Source organism: Hippopotamus amphibius, chromosome 2 (genome assembly GCF_030028045.1).
Source record: "Hippopotamus amphibius kiboko isolate mHipAmp2 chromosome 2, mHipAmp2.hap2, whole genome shotgun sequence".
Lineage (NCBI taxonomy): Eukaryota > Metazoa > Chordata > Mammalia > Artiodactyla > Hippopotamidae > Hippopotamus > Hippopotamus amphibius.
This window is the reverse complement of record NC_080187.1, coordinates 147,620,280-147,630,676: the sequence shown is the minus strand read 5'-3', so window position 1 is coordinate 147,630,676 and position 10,397 is coordinate 147,620,280. Positions and strand designations below refer to the sequence as shown.

The 10,397-nt window shown below is 50.2% G+C and overlaps 1 pseudogene; it reads right to left on the bottom strand.

Moving 5' to 3' along the window:
- Positions 1–274: 274 nt before the first annotated feature.
- On the bottom strand, positions 275–1,216 carry LOC130846236 (myeloid-associated differentiation marker-like; annotated as a pseudogene).
- Positions 1,217–10,397: the final 9,181 nt, after the last annotated feature.

Here is a 10,397-nt window from a genome sequence, read left to right as displayed (position 1 = left end):
GGAGAAAACAAAGGACGACCAGAAAAGGGCCAAGAAAGCAGAAAATATAGAAAAGATGAGAGCAGCAAGAAAAAGGGGCAAGACAGGGTGTGGGCCCCACAGACAACAGGAAGGAGACAGAGCAGAAGGAGGGAAGGAAGCAGAAAAGAGAGTGAGATGAATGGGGAAGGATGTGAGAGGGGAGAGAGGGGACAGGAAGAGGACATCAGAGGACATCAGAACTCGATAATGAACTTCAGGTGAGAAGAGGAATCAGGAGCCGCTGGGCGAAGCCTCAGCCCGTGACAAAATCCAGTTGAGCCAAGAACACCAGGTCAGTCACATAAATCAGCAGGTTGATGGCTGTCAGACTGGCCACAGCCAGTCGTTGGTCCCAGGTGCACACCAAGGAGGTGACTCTATCGCTGCAGCTCTTGTCACTGAACCGCTGGGGCTGCCCGCTGAACTTCTGGTTGAACTGGTAGAGCGGCCAGAGGACCAGAGCAGTGGCGTAGAGGAGGGTGGAGAGCAGGGTGAGCACAGCCTGGAAAACGGGGAAGGGGACAGGTAGCCTGTTGTCACACTTGCCCAGATTCAGCAGGATGACCACAGATGACAGGAGGAAGCAGATGGAGTACACGGCCACGCACCACTTCAGGGCCGGCTGGTGCAGGTACAGGGAGGGGTTGCTGAGGAAGACAAAGATGACACCGGCCACAATGGTCTCCAGCCCCTTGAGCAGGCCAGGCATGGTGGCCATATAGCCTGTGATCATGTTGGTCTGGGCCCTGGTCCAGGCCACTTCGGAGGCATAAGCCACAAAAGCGATGCAGGAGAACGCAGTGGCGATGATGGTGCGGTCCCGGTAGCCACTGTCGGGCAAGAACTGAATGTAAGTGGTGGGGTAGATGATGGAGGCTGAGAGGCAGAGGAGGGCAGAGTAGCAGTTGTAGGTGATGAGAAAGTTGTCCCAGGAGAAGGGGAAGTGATCCTCGAGCTCACATAACTCGACTATGAGGATGAGGAGGGTCATGACGAAGCAGAAGCACCAGATAAACATGGACCAGTTACCTATGGCCCCTCTCCAGGTGCCCACGCTGGCCCCTAGCGAGAAGGCCACACAGGTAGAGAACAGCTGCAGCCGTCGGAGGAAGCAACCCATAATGCTCCGGGAGCCCAGGCCTGAGGACGATTATGTGATGGTCGCTCTGGTCCTACCAGTCACTGCCACCAACATGGCAGTGGTCTTCACCGAGGACCCACCAGAAAAAGATCCGGCTCCAGAGGCAGATTAATCAAATGTCTGGAAAGGCTCAGGGGTCTGTGACAGCTGAGGCTCAAGATCTCTGGAGTTCAAACCAATCATCCACACACTTGGGTAGAGGCACAGCTGCTCCAGAATGATTCTCCCCACCCATCACCCTTGGCCTTGTCAGGAGACTTGTCATATCTCACAGCTGGGTTGGGTCTGCCCTCAAACCATGAACATTTTTTACCCTTTGTGCTGCGTGCCATTATCTACAGAGACACAGGGGTAGCCTGACCCTTATCTGCAACCCCAACCCTTCAAGGTTCTGAAAATTGAACAAGAATTTTTTTTTAAATTGTTTGGTAACAAAATTTGAACTGAACAGACATGAGAAATTTATGCTTTTTATTTTACATAGTGTGAATGCTCAAAAGTTCAGTGGCAAAAACACTAATGTGTTTGATTACAAGGTGCTTTCAGACCCCAGTGGGGTGTTATGTCCTAAAGAGTAGATGCACCATGCTACATGATTGAAGCTGAAAAATTCTGAATTCTGGAGCATGTCTGACCCCAAGGATTTCAGAAAAGGGACTGTGGATTGTACTGCTAAACCCATTTTACAGATGAGAAAACTAAGGCTGGGGGAATTAAGTCCTTCCTAAGGTGGCAAGACCAGGAAGTAGGAGCCCCAGATAAAAATGCCAAAGCTGTGGCTTTGAGCACTTTGCTCTGCAGCCCAGCATTTCAGCAGCACCCGTGGGTGGGAGCCCAGGACCAAAGCTTAGTGCTCTGGGAGCCAGGACATGCCTTCAGGGCCATGGCCTCCTTCCACAGCACCCTGAAGAGACACATGTCCCCGCCTTTCCTCCCCGCAGCCATCACTAGAAGCAGCTGCCATCTGAGGTGACACAGCCCCACCCGGAGGAGGGCAGCATCAGGGGTGAACAGGGAGGAGCCACGGGGTGAGAGCAAGGCCGTGGAGACAAGATGATTTGGGAAGCAGGACCTGCTTTAACTTTTCCTCCCAATTTCCTTCCAGCCCAATTTTGCCTTAACACGTGACTCTTCCCCATTTGGGAAGGGAGACACCAACCCAGCATGACTCCAAGGTGGAGCGTCATGGAGGAACCACAGAAGAAATTAACATAAGCTTTGGCTTTTAAGCTCCAAAGCTGCCATCCAGGTACGAGTCTGGAAAGATCTAGGAGCAGTCCTACCTGAGCGAGGATTTTTCCAGCCTGGGAGACTGGGTAGCAGCTTCCAAGCTGGGAAGAAGGGATTGGAAGTGAACAAGGATGCTGTGTCTGGACGCTGATGTGGAGCCTTTCAGGGCATCCCAGGGAGGGGGTGGAGCACGGATAGATGATCGGCCCCCTTTGAAGGGCAGGAGCTGAAAGAGGAGGCACCAGCTGGACCCCTGAGAGGTGACAGCCCTGAGGATACACCTGGGACAGGGGCGGGGGCAGGGGCTGCAGAGTGGAGATGGCTGGGGGAATTCCAGGGTCCGAGTGGCCCTGAGGCAGCACAGTAGGTGTCTTCTGACCCAGAAGGGATGCAGGCCTGGAGCCAACCTTCCCCATGCAGGAGGGGCCTGGAGTGGAACAGAGGCAGCCCTGTGAAAGCCTCTACCTGTCTGAAATGCTATGAACTGTGAGCTCCGAGGAGTGTCCCTGGACAGCAAAACACCATCTTCACTATCTCTCCTTGTAGCCCAATGTACCTCTCCTTTGCATCACCATGGAGACCCTCAGAGCACCACATACCCTGGGGAAATCCTTACAGACATGACAGAGCCAGCCTGCCCTCCAGGACATAGTGTGGTATAAAGGACTCAGGCCAGAGCTATTACTCAAACAAACCAACAATCTAAGGGCCAGAATAGCAGCAGCAGCAGTTATTTAAGCATTCTTGGAAACGCCAAAATTGTCTTTCTTTAAGTTTGTACTAATTTTTTCCTCTGGGCTTCAGAACAGACCTGCATTGTCAGCACAACACAACCTCCCTCATTCCACCCTCCCTTCCCCCAAAAGCCACACACACACACACACACACAGAAGAGAAACTCATGCAGGCAGGGCCTTCTGTGAGTTCATAGAGAGCCCATGACCCAGGGAATTGTGGTCCCTCCTCTGTGACACCTGGTCAGTGTGGGGGAACCTAGTTCCCCTGCAAGATGCAGCAGGTGGAGGAGCTGAGGTTGGTGGAGGGGGGAAGGTGCTGGGGATGCAGCTGGAGAAAAGGCTCCTCTTCAAACAGTTCAAAGTCCTGGAGAAGCAGCCCAGCACTTTTAGCTCAATACAGTTTCTTTGCCCACAGTGGATGCAAACAGAGCCCCTTGATCTCCTCAGCCAGTAGGTGGCGCCCTTGCATCTGGTACCCAGCTTGGTGGAGACAGAAGCTCCTACCTCTACCTGAGCCCTGGCACTCAGGTGCCTCTCCCATAGTGGCCCCTGATGACCAGTAGCTGCCACCGAAAACCAGCTATTCCAGAAGCAGCAGCCCCACTCCTCCCTCCATCACTAAACACACAAATGAGGGCTCACTTTATGACTGTCGACACATCACAGGCTTCTACCTGGGGTCTCCAGTGACATCACTTCCTCCTCCTCACTCGCCCATTTTCCAGTAATTGTGCCCAGATTACCCAAGGTAATTGAAACAAGATGTGGACTTTCGTGTTAAAGTAGCCTTCAGCTGGGAGGCAAAGGCTGCTTCTGGAAAATGTTAATGCTTTCCTGTTGGATGCCAGTCCTGCTTGGAACTAAGTTTCAAACGAAACCTCATCTGTCAAATGAGGGGGTTGAATGATCCCGAAGAACCATTCTGGCTCTGACAGTTTATGCTACTGTGAAAAAAATTCTAACTGAGCCCTGGGTGGGGGAGCCAAGGGCTGCTTCTGGTTGGCAATGGTGTTGTCACAAATACAGTGGTTGTGAATCAGTTTTTATTTCAGGCCTTGCAGCTGATAGATTAATTTCTATTTTGTGGGCCATTCTCTGAATAATTCCAAGAAAATCTCTCCATCAGAGGCTCCACTGACATCACCAACCACCAGATAGGAGGTCCCCGATCTGCAAACCTCAGGCTGAGTCACTTTTTGAAGACTTGGCTCCAGGTGGGAAAAAAAAGTTGTTTATGCTTGGGACCCCTAGTTGCCATGAAGACCAATTTCTCCCTCTCTGACCACCTTCAGGTGGTGTGAGCTTCAGAGGGTTTCCCACCTACCCATGCCCAGAACTGAATTTAAGAGGTCCAATCTTGGGTCAGGCAAATCCATCACCCCTGGAGAGATACTGAAGAAAAACGAAACCTCTGTTCTGCACAGCCAGACAATCTGAGTTTGGGGGTGTGTGGCCTTCACTGCTATAAAATTTTGGCTTGGAGGTTTATGTTTGTTTACTTAATTATTTAATTATTTCTTATGGGATTTCTCCATGTAGGTACACTCTCCCTGAGACCTTCTAAGCTCTTTATTTGGAACAGAAAAGGATCTTTTTTTTTAGAGAGAGTAGAGAGGTTTATAATCATTTCAGTTGGGAGACCAGAACCTCTGAATAGAGAACTGTGTTTACAGGAGATCAGCTGGGAATAAGATGAAGCACAGCAGAGACCGGCAGATGGTTTCTAAACTAACAAAGCAAAGAGCTTCCTCTTTACTCCATTCCAGTTCTTTAGAATCCCAGAATCTCCATACTGAAAGAAGCACGAGAAGTCACCTGGTATAACCACCCAGCCTATGGCAATCTGATTTCCTCCATCCTTGGCAATTGTCACCCACTCTCTGTTTCCCTGGGCAGTCAGTTCTATATTCTTATAACTCGGTTGAAAAAAATCTTCTGAAGTTCTTAGAATGAGCTGAAATCAGCCTCCCTGTAACTTTCATCCGCCCGTCGCAGGTCGGCTCTCAGGAGGCCCATGCAGAGAAAAAAGTACCAACTCTAGTCCTAGTTAGCTTGGACAACACCATTCGCAGCAGCTACCATGTTGTCTTCTCTTCTTGATAATACCCGTGGTTCTTTTAACCACTCCTTATTTTCAGTCATTTCCAGACCCTTCACCCTCCTGGCCAGTCACCTCTGGATGCTTTCTAAGCTGTCAGCTTCCCTTTTACACTGTGGCTAGGATTCTGTGCTGATGCTCCAGGATTCTGTGTTGATGGACTGACAGATGTAGGGACAAGCCCAAACCTGAACCTGCAAAGCCACATGCAGATGTCTCACCAGAAACTGGCTACAGGGACATGTCATCAAGGACCATCTTTGAGTAGTTGGCAAACACTATGGCATGTTTTCTACCATAAGAACCACATGCTACATTATCCTTAAATGTGTCTCTAGAGAATCAGAGTATAGTTGGAAGTGATCTATTTTTCCTTCAATGAACATTTAGTATCAGTCTTCTAAGATCCGATCTCTAATCATAGAAGAAAGGCTTTGGAGCTATGACAATAGATGGCCCAGTCTCTAACCTCAAGGAGATTACATGGAATAATCTACAAAAGTTTAGCTGGCCCAGGTGTGCTAGCTCTAAGCAACTTTGGAAGAACTCTGCTTGTGATTTAAAAAGAAGCATAGTCATAGATGATTGGAGGTGGAAGGAATCTCACGAAGCTTAAATTGATGTCACTGATGTCCCTTGGTTTATAGATGTGCAAAATGAGCTTCAGAATTTATAGCTCATCCACCTAGCCATCCATCCTTCCGTCCATCCACACAACAAATGTATTTATTTAGCAGCCACAATTTGCAAGGTAATATATTTGGGGGGAGTATAAAGTGAACAGCAATATCAGATAAGGAGTGTATGGATAAAGAGCCCTTAGTGAATGATCTGGCCAAGGTAATCCAGTTGGTTGGTATCAGAGCCAGGACTAGAAACCAGGTCTTCTGACATCTGGCACAGGGCTTTTCCCAAAGCATGTGCTATCACTAGTAAATGACTAGATGGTAGGCGATAGAGTATCTGTTTTCTTTCAGAGGACTCTGTCCTGATGGAATCCTATTTAGACATTTCAAGCAATATGTCTAATTGGTGAATGTACTGGTTGCACAGAAGTAATACTTCACCACTGAAAAGCATGATGCAGAAGCTAGAGACAAAAACCATTCCTGTCCATCTTCCAGAAGCATAGACAATCCCTCCTTAGCCCCTTCATTCATGACTCCCCCTTGCCAACAGTTTACCAAATTTCTCTCCCAAGATCCACCAGAGAGCAAATCCAACTTTTTTCTGCAGCTTTCCTGCTCTTTGAGCTCCACAAGATTGGATGTTATTGACTTTCCTGAAACACCCTCCTCCCTTGATTCCCAGATGCTTCTCTCTCCAGTGCCCCTTTGCTGGTTATCCCTTGTCAATCCCTTAACCATGAACACTTTCAGGATTATTACCTTGTACATTATAGCTTCTGGATAGACACATTTGTTGAGTGGATGGATGGATAGATGGCCAGGTGGATGAATGACAAATTCTGGAGCCTAGTTTGCCCATTTATAAACCAAGGGAGATTAATTCAAGCTTCCTAAGGTTCTTCATTCTTCATATTTTGCCAAAATGTCTCTCCTTTGAGGACTGACTTATTCATAGAACCTCTGCTATCATCTCTATGTATGAAGTTTCCAAATCTACATCCCCACCTTGACAAGTATCCCTTGTTCCACTTGGGTCTCCTTCTGTTGCTTCAAACTCAACAGGTCTCAAATCAAGCCATCCTTGCCTGATCCCCACTCTCCTCCATGCCAAACATCCATCTCCTTTCCACAGCCCTAACCAGCAGCCCTCGCTTCCAGACTCATTCTCTTAGTTCATCAGGCCCAAAACATTGAGATAAAATTGTTTTCCTCTCTAGTTAAATAAAAGAATCATCTACAGAAAGTTATCAGAAATTCCTCTCTCAAATCAGTTTAATTTTATCCATCCATCCATCCATCCATCCATGAATCCATCCTTCATCCTTTGAGAACATCCTAGCTTACTCTGGGATGACTAGGTCATGTTTTAGGGAAGACAGATCCCTGCCCTGCAAGCTCATGGTAATGTCATATCGCAGCTAGTGTTGTGGGTATATGCATCCCTCCAGCATTTAAACCATGCCCAGCCTGGGTGGTCCTGGCCTCTCACAGTTGCTCCCCTCAACTTCTTTTTACCCTTGAGTACAAGACCAAGGCCAAGAGCATGTGCAGGGCCACCCTAGCACACAGAGATGCCTCCCCATCAGGAAGTCTTGCTGGAGAGCAAATGGCCCTCTTACTCCTCTGAGAGGAGAGCCTCTCCAGGGGCACAATGGGCCATAACCTGAAATCAGAGCCTATTTTAGGATAGGCAGCTGGGAGCTCAGTGCTCCCCGGAGCTGAGCAGTGACCCCTCTAGTACAGCCCATTCTCAACTCCCTCCCTCCCTAGCTTCATTTCTCCACCACCCACTACTGCTCCAAATGCCACTCTCAAGCCCTCTTCTATGTTGGTTTGCAAAGAGGGGGAGTAATGGGGGGGCTGTGTATTAGTCAAACATCTTTAACCTCCCCAACAGCATGGATGCAAATGTCCATGGATGCAAATGCCCCTTTGGGGCAGTGCTGGGGCACAGAGTGGCTAGGACCCAGGCATGACCTCCCAGGTACCCACGTAAAGATATTTTCAGTCTGACCGCAGTACACCTGCATCCAGATTTCTAGACCGACAGAAAATTGGACCTTCAAGGGCCCTCAGCGACCAACCAATACAATCCCCCCTTGTACAGATGGGAAGACCAAGGCTCAGTGACTTCCCAAGGTCACTCAGTGAAGCAGAGCCAGAGCTGGAACTAGAAGGCAGAGGGCCAGTCCAATAGGCAGGATAGTGACAACAAGCCACCCTCTGCTGAGATAAGACCCCACGTTCTGGGTTCTGCCCCTCACACTTTGAGTAAGATAGGTTTTTCTAGTGGAGTCAGGTGGATGGTGTGAGCCCAGAATAGCAGTAGAGAACTGGGGTGGGCGTCTGAGCAGGGTGGGGAGCATATCCAGTGAGAGGCAGCCCACACTCGGCCTGGGAGCCTAGCACAGCGGGGAGAGGCAGGGAACAGCCCCGCAAAGACTTGAACTTCACGTTCCCCACCAGGGGCCTGATCGCCTGGGGAGCCAGCCAATTTCACAGAAGGACCCTCTTCCCAGCCTCTCTGCCTACTCACAGGGGTGGCTGGCCGGAGGCAGTCCTTCCACCCTCGGCCCCCGTGGCTGCGGGGACTCAGGCTCCCTGCCTGCTCACCTCACCCCTCGTGTCCAGATGTGCTCAGGATGCAGGCTCTCTTTGCCAAGGGCCCTCAGAGGTCCAGACTCCCAGATTCACTTCCAGTGACTGAGGCTCCCAGTGTACTGAAAAGGAAAGAAACACCAAACAGGGTTACAAAAATTGAGGTGTGTTGAAAACATTTCCTGTGAACAAATTAACACTCTTTACACACACATACACACACCCCAAACAGAATGCAACATAATCGTGCTATTCACAAAATAATCATAGAAATTATATAAACATTCAGAGGCCCCCTTGGCAATGTGGCCCAGGGAGGAACACGAATTTAAAGTCGTATGCTGAAGGTCTCTTTCAGCAAATCTCTACGACTGGATGTGACGCTTCCCTCAGAGGTAAGTTACATCTCCGGTCAAGACAGGGACCACATGGCTCCTGTGTCCCAGCCCCACTCCCTCGGCCAGCTCCACCCTGAGGGGTGCAATGGAGGGACCCTACCTGAGGGTGAGCTGGAGCCCCTCAGGGACTGGCCCTAAATTGGCTGCCTCTCCCCCCTTACCGCCACACCCAGCCCCAAGCCGGTACCTCCGGGAGAGAGGGAGGGACAGCAGGCCGCCCCCGGGGACAGCGCAGGAGCTTGGGCTGCCGGTGGGCAGCCAGGCCTGGCTGAATGAGGCCTTTTCATAGCACGCCACCCAGGAGGGGGATGTAATCCCTCCCCAGCCACACAGAGCCCTCTCAACCCAGGCAGCACAGTGCACTGTTCACACAGCTCAGGAAACAAAATAAATATATTCTCCCCCGAAGACCCTACAATGGGGCTTTTTCATGGCGGAGAATCAGAAACAGCCCCCCCCCCCCCCCCCCCCCGCCGCCGTCCACCCAACCAACGGGCTACGGGTCCCTGTAGCCTTTGCCTGACCCTTTCTAGACTCAGGGTCCACCTGGCCCAGCCCAGGCCCGCCTGCCCACGTTCTGGTCAAGGCCTTGTATGGACAGTGGCCCCATGGGTAGGTACTGGGCACAGTCTACGCTCATCTGGGGAAAGGAAGGCGGCAGGAGCGGGCCTAACATTTGTTATTTCCTCCCACGTGTCAGGCAGGCGGGAAGCTCAGTGAGGACACCCCTTCTTGATGGACTAAAGCCGTCTGAAGATTAGACTGCACGGGGCTGAGGATGGGGGCACCTACCAAGGTTGCTCTTCAGATTCCTGGTCAACCATGCGAAGCTCCAAGCCAAGCTGCAGAATTAGGGGAGCCACCCAGTGTTCTCTGACCCCTCCATCACAGCCGGCCTTGAACTATCCCACGCCCCCATGTCCTATGGGAGGCTCACTTTCAGAGGAATGTCAACCAGCCTTGAAAAGACTTCTCTGGTACTTTGCTCCACTCCCCAGTCACAGCCAAACCAAATCATCTGTGACTCCCCAACATGCTCACCTGCCTTCGATGGTACACTTCCCTCTGTCTGGAATGCCATCTTCCTTTCCACTCTCCTCTCTCTAAGATCATGGGGAATAGTAAAAATAAATAGATAACATTCAGTGAGTGTTTACTCTGGGTTAAGCACTTATTGGAACACAAGCATCGCCTCCTACAGGAAGCCTTCCCTGACTTCACCCAGCATTGTGACCATCTGTCCAAGAGTCTCTCTCCCCAACTGGATGGGGAGAGTCTAGAGCTCAGGGCCTTGTACCCCATATCTGAGTGCTCAGTTCCTTTCCCAGAGGCGCCCCCTAAAGGTTAGGTGAGTGTGGTCACTTCTTTCCTCACCAATACAGATTTCTGTAGAGCACTTCAAACTAGTCCAAGCCCTGAGCCACAGAGTATAATGGTTATAGTCTAGAAGTCCACCCCAGCTGTGAGGCATGGACAAATAATTTACCCATCTAAGCTTTCTTTTTTGCTTTATTTTGTTGTTGTTGTTGTTGTTGTTTTTAGTTT